Here is an 18924-nt window from a genome sequence, read left to right on the forward strand (position 1 = left end):
CTGAGGCCTGGGCTGAGGGTTTCCCACCAGGGAGGGGATGACAGAGAAGGGGAAGGGCATCCATAGATGATGGAGAGGACATCCAGGGGTGGTGTGAGGGAGCCTCCCCAATAGCGCTACATGCTCCGGACCTCCTCCTCTGCCCAGGGCCAGGCTAGGCCCCCACCGGCCCCCAGCAGCCCGCACACACTGCAGCCACCCTTCCACAAGCGGGAAGTCCCGCATCAGGGCCCGCGTGCGCTCCCGCGGACTTGGGGTGCTGGAGGTGCCCAGCGTGGTCTGCACGAGGGTTACCGATCACAGCAGCAGACCCAGCAGGAGCAGCAGGCACAGCAGAGGCCGCTGCCTGCGTGCACGGGGACCTTCGAGGCCCCCGGGCCGCAAGCTGCGCAGGGCAAGGCAGGCGGGCAGAGGCGGGTCTGAGAGGGGCGGGCGATGGGGTTCTGCCCGTGGACACAGGCCACCCAGCGGCGCGGCCTCGCGAGGGGGGCGGGGTGAGGGAGGGGATACAGAGTCACAGGACCCTGCGACCCGTGTGCGGAGAGCCGCGATCCGGATCCGGGAAGCCCGGCAGCCACAGGGGGGCACTGCCCTCCCGCCCCCTGCTCAGAGGCAGCTCCCGCGGGCTAAGCTGGCCTCTGCTGAGAGCCCACTCGCCTCCCATCGCGGGTTCCCTCCGCCCCCGCCCCTCTTCCCACACCCACTGCTCCGAGGGGGCGCCCTAGGGTGCTCTCCCCCGCCTCTAACCTTCCTGTCCAAAATGGGGTGCTTCTCTCAGAGGGCCACCTGCAGCCCGTGGCCTCCCGGGAGCACACCTCGTCCCCATCTGCCTGCAGCCGGCCCCGCCCACCCCGAGGGCTGCGTGCGAGGGTCTCTGTGGCCACAAGTGCTCTGGGCTCCCAGTTTCCCGGTACTGGGCCATGGGGGCTGGTGTGGGGGAAGAGATAATTTCTGGAAATGGGGGGGGGGTAACCTTGTGAGCTCTGGATTCAGGAGGGGGCCCTCTGCCCCCGACCTTCTCTCTCCTCCTACTTGACTCCCCAACCTGCATGACCATTCTCTGGGGACTTGAACCAGCACCTGGGAACTATCAGGAACCTCCCCCACTTCTGTCAGCCAGCCTCAGGAGAGCGCCCTCAGGAGCTGCTACACCTCCCCAGGGCCTGAATAGAGGGACTTTTGGGACGTGAACTGAACAACCTTCTGGGGAGAGTCAACGACCCTTTTACTCAACAGAGCAGGAACTCAGTCAGTAGGCTATTTGTGTGGAAGGAAATGAAGTCGCTTCCATGGCAGAAGAGCCCCCGCCGCAGCAAGCTTTGTCCCAGAGCTGCTGGCTGACCTTCTGGCCAGGATCCCTCCTACCTCAGCGTGGAAGGCCCAGCCTCGTGGAGAAGTATAGGTTCTGAAGAAAGACCTGGCACCTGGGTTCTGCTGCTACACTTGCCTTATCTCGTGGCCCTTGTGGCTCTAGCTTTCCCAGAAACCTCAAGGGCTAAGTGCCTGTGCTTGCTCAGAGGCCGCACGCCATTCCCCATTTCCAGCCTCAGGCCCTCCCTCTAGCTGCCTCCTCTAGGGACCCCCTCCCCCAACACACACACACACACACACGCGCGCGCGCGCACACTGGGGATGTGCCTTCTCACAGCAGCTCAACCACTGAGATGATTTAGGGACTGTGCCCAAACTCCTGCATCCCCAGCCTCTCAAGTTTTTGCTCTGATCCCTGGCACCCCCTGGAGCTGTTCCACCTTTGGAACCTTTCCCAGGTGGCAGGAGTGCCTAGCATAGGGCTAGTGACCTAAGTCTGAGCACTGGCGACCCTACAAATCTGTTACAGAAGAACATTTTATTGAGCAGTAAGGGACCCCACTGGGGACAGAAAGGGCTGGCAATAAAGGAGCATGTGAACCTCGGGGCGGGGTGCGTGCTGCTTGACTCTCCATCCTGTTCTTGCTTCAGGGAGCAGGGCTTCCTGGGCCTCTCTATTCTGCCTCCTGAGACCCCAGGCAGGAGGCTCTTTGGGAAGCCACAGATTGCTGCTTTCAGTTTCAAAAAGCCCAGCTCCCCACTGGTTTGTGGTGGTGGCCGCTGACAATGGCTCAGGGCAGGAGCCCATGTGGTAGACTGCTAAGGCTTCTCTGCACCCTGTCTCTGCTCCTGCATCCTCCTCGGCTCGCAGAGTGCAGACTTCACTTTCTCCAGCTCACAAAGGGGCCCGTGAGGATTGAGCAGAGGAATGCCAGGTTTTCTTCCAGGCCAGCTTCCGCCCTGGGATGTTCAGGGCAGACTCTCATTTCAAACCTCACTTTCTGAGGCTCCTGGCTTATGGCCATTGAGTGTGCAGGGAGGCTCCTGGCTGAGGAAGGCTCAGACAGAACGACGCAGGTTCTAATCTGTGGTAGTGGGCAGTGGGGGGGGGCGGGAGGGGTCACTGCAGGAAGAGGCATTCGCTGTCTTAGGCAGTTAAACCATTGCCCTGTCTTCAGAATGGTTCAGCCAGCAAGATTCTGTGGAGTCCGCCTCCTGGCACCATGCTACAATCGCCGGATTTTGGGTCTGGAGCAACCGAGATCTTCGTCCGACTCTTCCGGAGTGTGCTTTCTCTCGGGAGCACATCTGGGGACTGGCTTCTCGGCTTCCGCCTTTGCTGGCATGGCCAAAGGAGCATCCCCGTAGGCCCGGTAGCCACCAACCAGGCAGTATGTCTCCCCATACCGGCCCAACTGCGTTTCTCCACACCCTCGGTTGAGGACATGGTAGTGACCAGGTTTAGGAGGAGAAATGGGAGCCACAGCTGCTGCAAAGAAAATCAGAACTGATCAGTCACTTCTGCTGTACACAGTCTCCTGCCAGAATTTCCCTCTCATGTCTCTCCCAGTTTCTGGCTGAAGACCTTTAATCTACTTGACATCCAAAACACAGACTTGGCCCATCACCTCTATGAGTCCCTAGAGAAGGGACACTGGCTACAAAAGCAATTCCTAGAGCCTACGGCTGCATCAGGTGAGGTAGTCTCTTCACCGTTGCCAGGGAAAACAGTAGAACCCGAAAGAAATTGCAATCATGATCCTCTCCATCTCTCCCTTCCACAACAGAGAAAACATTTCTTGCAGTGTGTCACTTCTGAGGCTTTAATGGAAACGTCTTTCAAGTTTTGGAAAAAGATAATTTAATATAAATTGGTTAAGGACCCCTCCCACTTTGGCAACCCCTCTTGGGCCCCATTTATAATGCCTGTTACAACCACACTGAACTCTAGCCCTCTGATACTTTTATCTAGATTAGATCAAGGCCGAATACTGAGGCAGAGTGATCAGGAGACTCAGAACCGGGTTCTGGGTACCAAGTGTAGGCTCACATCCACCCAGCCTCCTGGGACACCATCTGCTCAGCCCTCCAGTCTCACTAGCACTTCATCACCCCCCTTGGTTCTTCCGGTCTTCCCATGAATATGGCACCACCCTCTCCCCTAGTACTCAGCAGCTCAGTATGGGATGTGTCTGAGGGGACCGATATAGATGTGTACATGACAGCACAGAGGTGCCTGGGTTTGAAGGTGTGGTTCAAGAGTGGCCCTCTTCCTCAAACTGCTCCGTTTACTATCTGCCAACAAAAATGCACTTGCCTTTTGCTAAGAGGCCAATCAGGAAAGGGTCTGAATGGAAGCATCCTGTAGCCCAAAGCAGAAGGCAACATTTATAAAGATCAGAAGCTTCCTGCACACTAGTTCAGGGATGACCTTTCACTTGTCCTCAGCAGTGAGCACTGTGGGACCCTGAAGGTGTCCCAGGTCACTGGTATTACTTACAGCTGGGAAAGTGCTGAGGTTTACGTAGTGGGCAAGCCCCACAGGAACATGTGGCAGCCAGGTGAGGTTGTGTGTACACCATGCCTCTTCTACAGGTGCCCGGTCTCGGTGTACCTGCTGCACTGCCCAGCCAGGGAACAGAGCACAGGTTTGAGTAAATATAGACGATCCGGTCAGACATTCTCTCTCAGACAACCAAAGAGATTGGTATCTGGTGGAGAACTGGTAGGGCAGTTTCTCTGAGGGCAGCACGTTTCCATAGTTACGCTGCCATGGAAACTGTGAGAAGGCCTGTGAGGTCATCACTACCCAGTGAGGTCATAATAAGGAACCTGTGACTTGCGGGTCAGGCTTCAGGAGGAGGGGCAGTTTTGTGGAGGAGAGCAGGGTGGAGGCAGAGGTACTCTGCCTGGTCCCTCACCCCTGGGCTTCCCCACCCATGCCCTAGTCTAGCAGACACCCCACGTGGGGCGTGCAGGTGGGCTGGTACAGCCCCAGGGGCCCCAGGAGGGCAAGAGAGACCCACATTCTGAAACTGGCTTGAGAGGCAAGATTAACGTTAAGAGACAGCTAGGTTGTATGGCACTGACCCTAAGAGGCAGAGAATTGTGTGGACTGGGGAATCAGGGAAGGCTCCTTGGCAGTGGGCCTGAAGGACAAGTGAGATTTGGACCCATGGGGAAGAGAGGGAAGACATTCCAGTTTGGAAGAATACAAGCAAAGACACACTCTTCTCGACCTTGTCCTGCCCCAAATATAAATTCATAGAACCCTCACATTTTTACACCTGAGGGCTTAGAAAAACCAAGATGTTAAGGAGCCTACCCAGTGTTACACAGAGAGGGGTTCTGCTCAATGGTTACGTTCATGTCGGGGCTCCGGATTTACAGCTGATAGGAATGTGAGGACAAGCTCATGCCGTTTCAAACATTTCCAAGTGATACTGAGAGAGATGTTAAACGTTCAAAATGAGGGTGCTGAATGACCTCACAAAGTGGGAATGGTGGGCCCATTTTAATATGAAATTCAAAACAAATTCATGACAAAAGGACATAATACAAAATGACAACATAATCATTACACTCCCCTCTCCCCTAGAAGTAAAAATCATTATAATCCTCTCTCTCTCCACCATGAAAGGATGAGATAAAGGCTCAGCAGCAGCCCCCGTGAAAATCATGGTCAACACTGTGAAGAGGGGTTAGTAAGACAACTTGGTCCGACTCAGAGAAGGAAAGAGACAACTCTGCCCTTAGCCTGATCAGGCCCACAGGAAGGAACCACATTTGGGGCAGCTTTTGATAGTGTGGCAATGAGAGAGAACCTTCTTTAGGAGGGGACTCCCTGTTGCCGACCTTGAAAAAGCAAAGATGGGACCTTCGTTTACTGGGGCTGTTGCAGAGGGGATGTGCCCATGAGGTAGAGACTGCTTGGACTACCCTTTTACCCTGGTTGAGAACCACAGCACCTTCTATCCCTAAACTGCTTGAATCAGTGGGTGCCCGTTAGGACAGACGAAGTCAGGCCTCATTGGAGCAGACTGCCTTTTGGAGTGGTAGAAGGTAAATGTGAAGGGGAATGCTCTGGCGGAGGTTTGTCACGGCAGGTGGGCCAGCATGAGACCATTCAGAATCTCCAAGGCTCCAGAGATTACTTGGCTGGGAGCATCCCTCTGATGTGGTGTGGGGACTCCTACCTTAACAGGACCTGGCTGGGCATCTGGGGGAGGCAGAATAAACGGTTTATTAACTTAAGAGAGCGAGAGAATCACCTGGGGGGTTCCACCAAACCACTTAAAAAGCCTTGTACCTGGATTCTTGAGCCAACCCTCAGAAAACTTATCTAGATCTGGAGTAGGGCTCAGGAAGCTGCACTTTTAATAAGCTTCCTGGGCAGTCCCACCACAGTGGTCCATGGATAGAGAGACCAAATTATTGTGTATCCTCGGTTGCTTTTGGGAGTCAAAGTGGGCAATATTAAAAACTGCAGCAGGCATACGTATAAACAGGGAATATTCAAGGCAAGCAGAGGTGTGTAGTTATTCTATGCATGAATCAGATTTGAGAAAAGCTAGCCTGGTGGTTAAAGAACACAACCCTGAGGACAGACAAACCAGATTCTTTCCTACTGACTTGTGTGATTTTGACCAAGTTCTTTTATCCTTCTGACTGTTTCTTCATATGGAAAAGAGCTATGACTGTACATTTAGCACAATATTCTCTTTCGGCAAAGGTTGCTCTGGGTCCATTTGTGTTCTCTGCAACTTAACCCTTTCCAGTGCGCAAGCATTTTTAAGTTGTTTGGTGAAGTATTACATTTGACTTTCAACAGTTCATTACTTTGGGCAAAGCTTATATAATGCTGCAGAGACTAGAACCTATGCAGAGATAGTGAGAGGATGTTATAAGCTTATTCTGCTGGTTTATAAAAAAGTTTAACCTTTTCTTCTCTTCCTCCACCTGCCACCAAGAGATGAGAAAGAAGGCAGAGCCTGGAAATGCACACCAAGCAATATTTCTGTGTCAGTTTGCCTTTTATTCCTCTGCCAGTACTTCCCAGAGAGATTTCACCAAAAGTGCCTAAGCTTGCCATGGCCATTGTTGTGAAGAAAATTTCTCTTTATTGCTAGTCACATCCCCTTTTCCTTCTCCTGGAGGTTTAATGGATGTTTGGGGGCAGGAAACAAAATTTAAACTAAAACATCAATTGAAAGAGCCTTTGTCCTAAGTGTGGTAGTTTGGAGTGTGAATCTTCTCAGGGTCTACTGAATTCTGCCCCAGTGGAAACTGTTATTAAGGGGCACCCATAGAAATATCGCTTATTGTTAGAAACCATGACATAATACAGAGCCAAGATCGACATTATTCTTCACGTGAAAGACTACAGAGAGCCAAGCTCAGTAGTTCACCCTCAAGTGTTGGCCAGCAACTTACCTTTTGAAGCCAGACAGCAGCCCGGGTCTTCAGAAGGTGACTAGGCAGCCCAGAGCACCCCACTGACAAGTGTGCTCACCCGTCCAGCACAGAGGGAAAGGTCCCTGTTACGGCATCATATATAAGCCTGCTGCAATAAGGTTTGCTGGTGCAAAGGCTCTCTCACTGAGGACCCCAGTCCTGGAAGGCTTCTCCTCCGGCGAGCTGCCAGTTCAATCTTCTGAGCCAGGCTCACGTCCCAGGGATGGGTCACAAAGCTGACGACGGTGCCTGGCACCTCGCCCCCCACCCGGCCCACCCTCCCTGCTCTGTGGATGTAGTCTTGCAGGGTGAGAGGGAAATCATAATTGATGACTAGCTCCACCTGGGTGCTGTCCAGGCCCTGAGAGGCGATGTCTGTGCAGAGAAGAATGTCTCGGGAGCCCTTCTGGAAGGACTGGAAGATGCCTGCTCTCGTTGAGGCTGGCATTTGTCCCTGCAGTCTTAAGTGTTGGATTTTGTGGTCATCCAGAATATATACCCCAGCCAGTTCACAGTGCTGGAGCAATTACAGAACACCAGAACAGTTCCTGCGGGGCCAGTCCTATATGCTCTGTCATGCTGCCTGAGGATCTGCACCAACCCAGTCACCTTCTCTGTTCCCTTCGGCCTCATGAATGTCTGTCTGACATGAGGCATGATGCAGTGGAGCTTGTCACTGGTAACGGGGGTTAGAGAGAGTAAGCTGGCAACTTTACTCAGCAGCTGGCCTCCACCTTCGGGAAATGTGGCCCCCACCAGCACTAACTGAGCTTTGGGATTGAAGGGGTCTTTTAAGTCAGCTGGGCCTTCTGCTGTATGGCTCCCCTCCAAGATGTAATCCACCAGTTCCAGGAAGATTTCATCCAACAGCATGTCTGCATCATCCAACACCAAGAAGGAGAGCTGCTCCAGGCTGATCAGTTTTCAGGGCCTTCCACAGAGCCCCCGGAGTGGCCACCAGAATATCTGCTGGAGGTTGTTTGGACAGTTGCAGCCTGATCCTCCTCATGCCATGGCCTCCCCCTAACTCCCGCACCTGGAGGTCCAAGGAGCTGCCCAAGGCCTGGGCCACAGCACGCACCAGTTCGGCTAATTCTCGAGAAGGCACAAGAACCAGGCCTCGAGGAGCAGGGATACGACAGGGGTCCAGGCTTGGCTGGCCCAACAGCCGTTGAAGGAGAGGTAGCATGTAGCTGAGAGTTTTGCCACTGCCGGTTTCTGCGGCGCAGAGAATGTGGCGGCCGCGAAGAAGTGGGGGAATGGTACTCGACTGCACGTTTGTGGGTCGAACAACTTCGGGAGCAGCCTGCTGTAGCGCGCTCAGAACGGGGAGCTCCAGACACACTTCACTGCAGCTGCCCTTGGGCGAAAGGTTCCGCAGCGCTGGGGCCTCATGTTGCGCGCACTCGATGGAGAAATGGTCCGCGTGGGTGCACCGATTCCTCCAGCCCCACGAAGAGAGTGGCGCGGGTTCCAAGAGCCTAGCGTGAGGTGAGCCGGCTGGTTCAAGTCGGGTGACCGCACTGACATCAGCGGCAGCCCAGGACGCGCCAGCACCGGCCGCGGGGGGGCCCCGCTGGCCGCTATGCCGCTCTTCCTGCCGCCGCTGTAGAGCCCGCGGGATGCGCACCACGGGCAGGGGCTCGATGGGACCGCAGACCGTCAGGTCCCGGCGAGGCGCCAGAAGCAACCGAGCCGCGAGCTGCAACAGCCGCAGCCGCCGTGCGAGAGCCATACTCCGCTTGCTGCGGGAGAGGCGCACGACAGTGACGTCACCGGCGCGCCAAGGCCTCGCGGACGGTGGCCGGCGCGGCTCAGTAAGGCCCGCGGACTCGGCGAACTGTGTGGAAGGAGCGGGATCTGTAGAGCTCAGCAGCGGCGAGGTCTGTAGGTCCGAACCGGGGATGGTGACTCCAGACCCCCGCCAACCTTGGGGAAGGGTGCGCGGCGGAGGCAGGACCGGGGTCCGGCGATGCGCGGCGATGGGGCCCTGGCATTACGAACCAGGAGGGCGGAGGGCTTCTGGCGATCCGATGTCCTTTCCCTGCCGTGCTCTTTTGTCTCCCTCACAGCTCCTGTCATGGCTTGGCCAGTTCGGGTCTCCCCCCTGTGACTTATGATGAGGGTGCGGCGATGTTTTCCCAGATGTGGTCCCCGTGTAAGGTCTTTGAATACAAGTATTTATTGAGAGTCTGAGTGAATGGTCAGGCCTGGGGGCCGAGACCAGGAGTCCGGAGTCGTAGGTCCAGGCTCACCCTTCCCTTAGAGCTCCCCAGAGAGCTGAGGGCCCCGAGGGCAAGCTGATGGCTTTCAGCGTATCTTCTCTTCAGTCAAGAGAACTCATCTCTTGGTACTTTTCCCCTTTCTTTTCAGCTGAGGTTCATTCTCCCCTCCCTTGTCACCCTTTCCAAATTCTCATCCTGAACCCACTGCTTTCTTGGGTAGTTCACCTCCAACGGCTTTCCAGTCAGATACCTCAATTCCGTAAACAGCAGAGAGGAGGGTCCTGCTACAGGTTTGTGTCTTGTCTCACAAAGCCACGGTCAGGCAGAATATTTTACTTTAATTCAGTTGTTCAGGTCGCCAAAAAGCCTTAGACAACAGGTACTTCCTGAACGGATACCGAAAATGGGTGTCCGATCATTTCTGTAATTTCCAGTGTCTTGGGTAGGAGATAAGGTAAACGTGGATTAATCACCTGGGAGGTTCTTAACATCTGGCGAAAGAGTTTTACTTTCATCAGATACCATTATAGAGATAAATACTATCAAATTTCAAATAGCATTTTGATACACGATAGACGTGCTGGAGAGTTGAATGCTAAGGCAGCAGAGGAGAGGGTTTTGAGTCCTCATGGGTGAACAGAGTCATTGGAAAGAGCAGTGGCTCCTGAGTGAGGGTGATTTTGCCATCACCCGTCCTCCAGAGCGTTTGACAATGGCTGGAGACATTTTTCTTTGTCACATCCGGGGTGTGTGTGGGGGGGGGCGGGGGCAGCGGTGCTGCAGACATCTAGTGGGTAGTGGCCAGGATGCTACTACATATCGTACAAGGCATAGGACAGCCCTCCCCACCACCCCAAAAGAATTATCTGGCCCAAAATGTCAATAGTGTGCTATGGAGAAACCTTGGATAGAGGCTGAGGACCGAAGAGAGGCTGAGGTTCTCACATGTACTCTCACATGAGGTTGTCAGTCACATTTGCCAGACCCTTGTGTGGCCCTGCCCCTTTCCCAGAATCTGTAGCAGGCACACTGATGCCATTGCTTGTCATGGCCTTGGGATGAGAAAACCTTGGGGGCTCCTCAAAGTCATAAACACAGGAAGGAAGGAGTGATTTAGGAGGGTGACGTGGGAGAAGAGAGCTTTAGGAAGAACAAAATTGTCCTCATGTGTTTGGGAAATGGGCCAGATGGAGAAGAGATGAGGTGTGCCATGGGGTGTACCATTGCAGAAGGCAGACTGGGACTGATGCGCGACAGGGAGTCAGATTCTGAATTTGATATAGACTGCTGTAGCAACTAGAAATGCCTAGATCTGTCTAGACAGTGCTGGGTTTTCTGTCACTGCAAAGTTCATGTATAGGCTGATGACCAGTGACTGGTGATATGAAAGAGGGGATTTCATATAAAGGATGCTCTAAGATATTGTGATTCTACACCACTTTTATGATTCTTTCCCAGAACTCGGAGCTCCTCGTTCGTTAGCTGAAGAGCTCCTTGGATGTCTGCTCTGACAAGTTTCATCCATTTACATGTGCCACTCATTTTTCAGGTACAAAACAAAGAATCGCTTTGCACAAAGCCAGAAGGGATACACTGAAAGAATGATCAGAAAAGAATAATACATAGGTAAGCATTTACATTGACTTTCTCCACATATTTGAGACAGGGTAGCTGGTTAGTGGCTGCTTTCTCGTGCTCGAGCCCTTACAACGTGAATCTCCTCAGCATGTCATAGGGATTGGAGCCTGTCTGAACCTGTGTGTCTCTGCCCGTGGCCCCTAGTTCCTTCGTGTCATTGCTTTAGATACTGCGTAAGGCCCTTCTCTTTTCCTCCGATCACAGCAGACATTGAGTAACCTCTAGTTCTGACTGAGATGCATATTTCACAGTATAGTACTTCAGAAATGAGAAAGGTTTACCTATTGTGGAAACAAACGTAGGCTCCTGGGAGTGTTAGTGTCACGTGGTAATGTTTTTCCCAGGGCTGCCATGGTAACTGACGTTGCCTGGTTACTCCCTAAGTTTTGAAAAGAATGTCTCCTTGGATCTCAGGTGATAGTGGTACATTCCTTCCTTCATTTATTCATTCAGTATATATTTTCTGAGCACCATGTATGTCCCAGGTACTTTTCATATGGACAGTGAATGAAACAGACAAAATTCCTGCCCTAGTGAAGTGTATATTCTGATTAAAATGGGGTGAGGCCTGGCCATTGGTAGTTTTAAAAATCTCTCCAGATGATTCTAATGTACAGCTAGGTTTGAGAACCACAGTTATAAGTGAAGCACTTTGGGAATTGCAAAGGCATTGCAGAAATAAAAAGTGGCTGGCTATTCGTATTCCTTCGCTATTCCTGCATTCTCCTGCCTGCATCCGGACTGTTGTACAAGTGCCGATCATTTTCTTTTCAGCCCTTTTCGCTGTTTGCCTAGACCCTTTATCCCTCTTTCTAACCTAACACCCTACCTCCTTCTGGTCTTCCAACCTCCAGTCCATCATCTGTTTGGGATTTATCCTAAAGTTGGTGGGAAGCCATTGCAGGGTATAAACAGGGAAGTGGTGTTAGCAGAGATGCCTTTTTCAGACACCATACTGGCTATTGTAAGAGAATGGATAGGAGGGGGCAGGAGAAGATTTGGGGAGACTCATTAGGAGACTGGCTTTGTGCACAGTGGTGGCCTTGGAGGTGGAGTAAAGCAGGCAGGTTAGAGTCATATTTGGAAGGTTAGTGATGGCTTGGAGGCGAATAGGAGTAAGCGATGAATTGGATGTGGGGAATGTGGGTTAATGGTGTGTAATTGGGTAAATGGAGGTGCTACTTACTGGAATGGGAAAAATTCTCTCCCCACATATTGGCCTGATAAACACCTTCTCACCCTTTAGACCTTGAATCAGAGATCCTTTCTTTTTTTATTTTAATATATTTTATTTTATTTCATTTTTATTTGGGCTGCGGTGCCGGCTTTCAGGATCTTAGTTCCCCAACCAGGGACTGAACCCAGGCCCCCTGAACTGGAGGCACAGGGTCCTAACCAGAGGACCACCGGGGGAATTCCCAGCAGAGATTTTTGTCTTTGTTTTTTTTTTTTTTTTTTTTTTTTTTTTTAAATATAAGCTTTAATTAATCAATTTTTGGTCGCGTTGGGTCTTCGTTGCCGCGCGTGGGCTTTCTGTCGTTGCGGCGAGGAGGGGCTACCCTTCGTCGTGGGGCACGGGCTTCTCACTGCAGGGGCTTCTCTTGTTGCGGAGCACGGGCTCTATGTGCGCGGGCTTCAGAAGTTGTGGCGCACGGGCTCAGTAGCGGTGGCTCGTGGGCTTAGTTGCTCCGAGGCATGCGGGATCTTCCTGGAGCAGGGAGCAAACCCGTGTCCCCTGCATTGGCAGGTAGATTCTTGTTTTTGTTTTTTTGTTTTGTTTTAAACATATTTATTGGAGTATAATTGCTTTACAATGGTGTGTTAGTTTCTGCTGTATAACAAAGTGAATCAGCTCTATGCATACGTATATCCCCATATCCCCTCCCTCTCGAGTCTGCCTCCACCCTCCTGATCCCACCCCTCTAGGTGGTGGCAAGGCACTGAGCTGATCTCCCTTTGCGATGCCGCTGCTTCCCACTACCTAGCTATTTTACATTTGGTATTGTATATATGTCAGTGCTACTCTATTACTTCATCGCAGCTTACCCTTCCCCCTCCCCGTGTCCTCAAGTCCATTCCCTACGTCTGCGTCTTTATTCCTGTCCTGCCCCTAGCTTCATCAGAACTATTTTATTTTTTTAGATTCCATACATATGTGTTAGCGTACGGTATTTGTTTTTCTTTCTGACTTACTTCACTCTGTATGACAGACTCTTAGGTCTATCCACCTCAGTACAAGTAACTCAATTTCGTTTCTTTTTAAGGCTGAGTAATATTCCATTGTATATATGTGCCACATCTTCTTATCCTTTCGTCTGTCGATGGACACTTGGGTTGCTTCCATGTCCTGGCTACTGTAAATAGCGCTGGCTGGCGGATTCTGAGCCGCTGCGCCACCAGGGAAGTCCACAGAGATTATTTTTTGAGGGAGGCCCTCCTCAACCCCCATCAGTCTCTTCGCTGCTGAGCTAGACTCCTACAGCCTTACGTAGGTGCTCCATCATAGCACCATGCACACTTTTATTTTCACACATATCTGTAAGTTCCCTTTCTATAACCCTCTGTTCTATTGAACCTTACCCTCCTGCCTCATCATTTTGTCTCTAGTGCCTAGCAGTGCTTGGCATATCTTAGGGGCTCAGTCAGTGTCCGTTGAATAAATAATTGGAGACAGAGTACGAGGCTTAGGAAGGTTGATCAAGGCTTTGTCTTCTACACGTGGAGTAGGAGATGCCCTTAACACATCCGAGTGGGGATGTGTTTTGAGCAGTTGGTGTGAGGTTGGGATGCCTTTGGAGATGATCGTGGCCAGTAGTTTATACCATGGGAGTGAATACATTTGTGGGGCAGGATGTGTGAAATTAGCAGGGAAGAGGGCCCACGACTGAGGAGCAACCTCAACATGTGAGGGCAGGAGGTGAAACCAGGAAAAGAGACTGCAAAGCAGGGGTAGAGAGAAAAACTGGGAGAGTGTGCGGTCGACGAACCCAGGGAGGAGAGAGATCAAGCAAGAGGGGAGGCTTCACCGTGCCATGTGCTGCTAGCAGAACACGATTGAGGAGGACAGGTCAGTGTCTCGTAGATTGAGCCACTTCGAGGTAATTGGTGACTTTAATCAGAGCAGTTTTGGGAGAGTGGCAGAGGGGGAGGGCATGCCGGAGCGGGCTGAGTAGTAAAAAGGTAGTACCTCTGAGAAGAGCATCCTTGGCAAGCTTTGTGGTTTTTAGGAGGGACCGAGTTTGCTTAGAATAAATAAATTAACAGTTATCTCTGGGCCACGGGATTTGGATTTTCTTCGTTTTACTCCTGTTGCTCTACCTTCAAAATATTTTTAGAATGTGACCACTTCTCACCACCTCCCCTACTATCTCTCCGTCCTGAGCCACCATCATCTCTGACATCGGTGGCAGAAGAGCCTTCTGATGATCTGCCAGTGTCTACCGTGGCCCCCACAGTCTGTTTTTCATACAGCAGTCAGCGTGATCATGGGGAGTGTGATCAGTCATGCCACTCCTCTCCTTAAAATCCTTCACTGGCTCCTACCGTGAAGCGCTAACACAGCCCGCAGAGCGTCCGACAAGGCCATTCGGGGTCCGACCACTGTGTCCTACCTGCTCGCTGCTCTCCATCCATTGTGTATCTGACTTCCGTTACCCTCTTCTCCTTTCTGTGCTGCATCCAACAGTGGCCTCCTTCCTGTTCTTCTAACACACTAGACAAGCTCCTGCCCCAGGGTCTTTGCACCGGCCCTTACCTCTCCTGTGCGCTCTTCCATTAGATACGAACTTGGCTAACTCAAATCTCTGCTCAGATGTCACCTTCTCATTGAAGTTTATCTGGGCTCCTCTATTTAAAATTTTAACCTATGGGGATGAGGTGGGGTGGGGGGGGAAATGGGTGAGGGTGGTCAGAGGATACAAACTCCCAGTTACAAGACAAATACGTTCTGGGATGTAATGTGCAGCATGGCAACTATGGTTAACAATACTGTATTGTATCTTTTTTCATTTTATTTATTTGTTTACTTTTGGCTGTGTTGGGTCTTCGTTGCTGCACGTGGGCTTTCTCTAGTTGCGGTGAGTGGGGGCTCCTCTTCGTTGCGGTGCACCGGCTTCCCACTGTGGTGGCTTCTCTTGTTGGGGGCCACCGGCTCTAGGCGCGTGGGCTTCAGTAGTTGCGGCACGTGAGCTCAGTCGTTGTGGCAGCGGCCCAGGTGGCGCCAGCACCGGCCGCGGGGGGCCCCGCTGCCCACTCTGCCGCTCTTCCTGCCGCCGCTGTAGAGCCCGCGGGATGCGCACCACGGGCAGGGGCTCGATGGGACCGCAGACCGTCAGGTCCCGGCGAGGCGCCAGAAGCAACCGAGCCGCGAGCTGCAACAGCCGCAGCCGCCGTGCGAGAGCCATACTCCGCTTGCTGCGGGAGAGGCGCACGACAGTGACGTCACCGGCGCGCCAAGGCCTCGCGGACGGTGGCCGGCGCGGCTCAGTAAGGCCCGCGGACTCGGCGAACTGTGTGGAAGGAGCGGGATCTGTAGAGCTCAGCAGCGGCGAGGTCTGTAGGTCCGAACCGGGGATGGTGACTCCAGACCCCCGCCAACCTTGGGGAAGGGTGCGCGGCGGAGGCAGGACCGGGGTCCGGCGATGCGCGGCGATGGGGCCCTGGCATTACGAACCAGGAGGGCGGAGGGCTTCTGGCGATCCGATGTCCTTTCCCTGCCGTGCTCTTTTGTCTCCCTCACAGCTCCTGTCATGGCTTGGCCAGTTCGGGTCTCCCCCCTGTGACTTATGATGAGGGTGCGGCGATGTTTTCCCAGATGTGGTCCCCGTGTAAGGTCTTTGAATACAAGTATTTATTGAGAGTCTGAGTGAATGGTCAGGCCTGGGGGCCGAGACCAGGAGTCCGGAGTCGTAGGTCCAGGCTCACCCTTCCCTTAGAGCTCCCCAGAGAGCTGAGGGCCCCGAGGGCAAGCTGATGGCTTTCAGCGTATCTTCTCTTCAGTCAAGAGAACTCATCTCTTGGTACTTTTCCCCTTTCTTTTCAGCTGAGGTTCATTCTCCCCTCCCTTGTCACCCTTTCCAAATTCTCATCCTGAACCCACTGCTTTCTTGGGTAGTTCACCTCCAACGGCTTTCCAGTCAGATACCTCAATTCCGTAAACAGCAGAGAGGAGGGTCCTGCTACAGGTTTGTGTCTTGTCTCACAAAGCCACGGTCAGGCAGAATATTTTACTTTAATTCAGTTGTTCAGGTCGCCAAAAAGCCTTAGACAACAGGTACTTCCTGAACGGATACCGAAAATGGGTGTCCGATCATTTCTGTAATTTCCAGTGTCTTGGGTAGGAGATAAGGTAAACGTGGATTAATCACCTGGGAGGTTCTTAACATCTGGCGAAAGAGTTTTACTTTCATCAGATACCATTATAGAGATAAATACTATCAAATTTCAAATAGCATTTTGATACACGATAGACGTGCTGGAGAGTTGAATGCTAAGGCAGCAGAGGAGAGGGTTTTGAGTCCTCATGGGTGAACAGAGTCATTGGAAAGAGCAGTGGCTCCTGAGTGAGGGTGATTTTGCCATCACCCGTCCTCCAGAGCGTTTGACAATGGCTGGAGACATTTTTCTTTGTCACATCCGGGGTGTGTGTGGGGGGGGGCGGGGGCAGCGGTGCTGCAGACATCTAGTGGGTAGTGGCCAGGATGCTACTACATATCGTACAAGGCATAGGACAGCCCTCCCCACCACCCCAAAAGAATTATCTGGCCCAAAATGTCAATAGTGTGCTATGGAGAAACCTTGGATAGAGGCTGAGGACCGAAGAGAGGCTGAGGTTCTCACATGTACTCTCACATGAGGTTGTCAGTCACATTTGCCAGACCCTTGTGTGGCCCTGCCCCTTTCCCAGAATCTGTAGCAGGCACACTGATGCCATTGCTTGTCATGGCCTTGGGATGAGAAAACCTTGGGGGCTCCTCAAAGTCATAAACACAGGAAGGAAGGAGTGATTTAGGAGGGTGACGTGGGAGAAGAGAGCTTTAGGAAGAACAAAATTGTCCTCATGTGTTTGGGAAATGGGCCAGATGGAGAAGAGATGAGGTGTGCCATGGGGTGTACCATTGCAGAAGGCAGACTGGGACTGATGCGCGACAGGGAGTCAGATTCTGAATTTGATATAGACTGCTGTAGCAACTAGAAATGCCTAGATCTGTCTAGACAGTGCTGGGTTTTCTGTCACTGCAAAGTTCATGTATAGGCTGATGACCAGTGACTGGTGATATGAAAGAGGGGATTTCATATAAAGGATGCTCTAAGATATTGTGATTCTACACCACTTTTATGATTCTTTCCCAGAACTCGGAGCTCCTCGTTCGTTAGCTGAAGAGCTCCTTGGATGTCTGCTCTGACAAGTTTCATCCATTTACATGTGCCACTCATTTTTCAGGTACAAAACAAAGAATCGCTTTGCACAAAGCCAGAAGGGATACACTGAAAGAATGATCAGAAAAGAATAATACATAGGTAAGCATTTACATTGACTTTCTCCACATATTTGAGACAGGGTAGCTGGTTAGTGGCTGCTTTCTCGTGCTCGAGCCCTTACAACGTAATCTCCTCCGAATGTCATAGGGATAGGAGCCTGTCTGAGCCTGTCTGTCTCTGCCCGTGGCCCCTAGTTCCTTCTTGTCATTGCTTTAGGTACTGCGTAAGGCCCTTCTGTTTTCCTCCCACTCACAGCAGACACTGAGTAACCTCTAGTTGTGACTGAGATGCATATTTCACAGTATAGTACTTCAGAAATGAGAACGGTTTACTTATTATGGAAACAAACGTAGGCTCCTGGGAGTGTTAGTGTCACTTGGTAATGTTTTTCCCAGGGCTGCCATGGTAACTGACTTTGCCTGGTTACTCCCTACGTTTTCCATTCGACGCAGCAGGCCCACCGCTAGGCCTCTCACCTGAGAAGTCCAGAGTCGGAAAGACACAGGCTGTATCAGTTGCACTGCAGCCTTATTCACAATAGCCAAGATGGTGAAGCAACCAAAATGTCCATCAACAGGTGAATGGATAAAGAAGAAGAGGTCCATGTACACAGTGGAATAGTCACCATGGAGAACAATGAATTACTGCTCTTTGAGGCACCACAGATGAGCCTAGAGGTAATCATGGAACATGAGGTAAGTTGGAAATCAAAAGACCTATATCCTATGATATTACTTATAGGTGTTATCTAATAACTGACCCACAGGAAAATATTTCTACAGAGAAAGACACAGATGTAGGAAAAAACTATACTTATCTAAAAGGAAAGGTGGGAGGAATGGATAAATGAAGATCAGTGTTATGTATACCAATACATATTATATACATGTGTCACAAAGACCGACCATATAGCAAGGGAGGTCTACGGAACACTGTGTAATATTTTGCATGGGAAGAGGATCTGTATATGAATAGACATATATAATGTACAAATGATCCAGATTGTGTATAGGACAAACAATATTCTAATCATTACCCCGATTACAAAAATTAAGACAACCAACAAGAAGTAGTGAGACATAAACTTAAGGGGCTTTTTCCTGGCACATTCCATTCTAAGTTATAACCTAGAACACGACTTCCATTGAGGCTCTGCTGCCCTAGTAACCAGGTTTGGTAAAGGAGAACTGCTGCCCCCTTGTGGCCGTTTCACACAACAGCAGCTTTAATCCCAGCGCTAATGGTCAGTTGATATTCAAAATCATTGCAGGCCTGTAAATGACACCTGCCCTGAAAACAAATCCTGGGGTCATATATAGACCAAAAAATTCAAAAGACGTCCATATTTCAAACCGACAGTTTCAAGAGGCATAATTTATGCACATTTGGCTTCTGTTTCTTTTCCTTTTTTTGTTAAAAAAATGGGAACGGAAAAGGGCTGAACATCAGGAATTAATAAAGCCATGCAAGTCCAATGTACGAAAACGTTCACCTCACAGCCGTCAGAATGATTATCAGCAAAAAAAGTCTAAAAGAATAAATGCTGAAGAGGTTTTAGAGAACTGTGTACCCTTTAGCTGCTGGTGGGATGAAACCTGGTAACAGCCAGTAGTGAGACCAGATTGGAGGTGCGTTTAGGGGTAAAAATGGAGCTACCATGTGATCTTGTAGGCCCACTCATGGGGTTATCACCTGATTAGACCAGAATCAAAAAGACACAGGCTGGCAATCCTGCACTGCAGCAACATGTACCATCCCAAGACCTGGAAGAAACCAAAATGTCCATCAACAGAAAAATGCACCAAGAAGAAGTCGT

At 51.2% G+C, this 18924-nt stretch overlaps 1 long non-coding RNA gene and 1 pseudogene across 10 annotated transcripts in view; one reads left to right on the top strand and one right to left on the bottom strand.

Annotated features, from left to right (window-relative positions):
* LOC309814515 overlaps nt 1-18924 on the top strand; it is a 60519-nt gene that overhangs the window by 34932 nt on the left and 6663 nt on the right. For 2 of the 9 annotated variants that reach the window (XR_014295702.1, XR_014295703.1), the window contains 3 exons: nt 10540-10616; nt 17071-17147; nt 17561-17803. This is a non-coding gene — a long non-coding RNA (uncharacterized lncRNA). The other 7 variants (XR_014295704.1, XR_014295705.1, XR_014295706.1 and 4 more) reach the window with 7 other exon arrangements.
* On the bottom strand, nt 1860-8521 carry LOC309814514 (putative ATP-dependent RNA helicase DDX28; annotated as a pseudogene). Its single transcript, XR_014296201.1, has 2 exons — nt 6745-8521; nt 1860-2800 (listed from the first exon to the last, which is right to left on the bottom strand). The product of XR_014296201.1 is annotated as a putative ATP-dependent RNA helicase DDX28 (transcript).

The sequence above is a fragment of the Mesoplodon mirus genome (genome assembly GCF_964341445.2).
Source record: "Mesoplodon mirus genome assembly, chromosome: 13".
Classification (NCBI taxonomy): Eukaryota; Metazoa; Chordata; class Mammalia; order Artiodactyla; family Ziphiidae; genus Mesoplodon; species Mesoplodon mirus.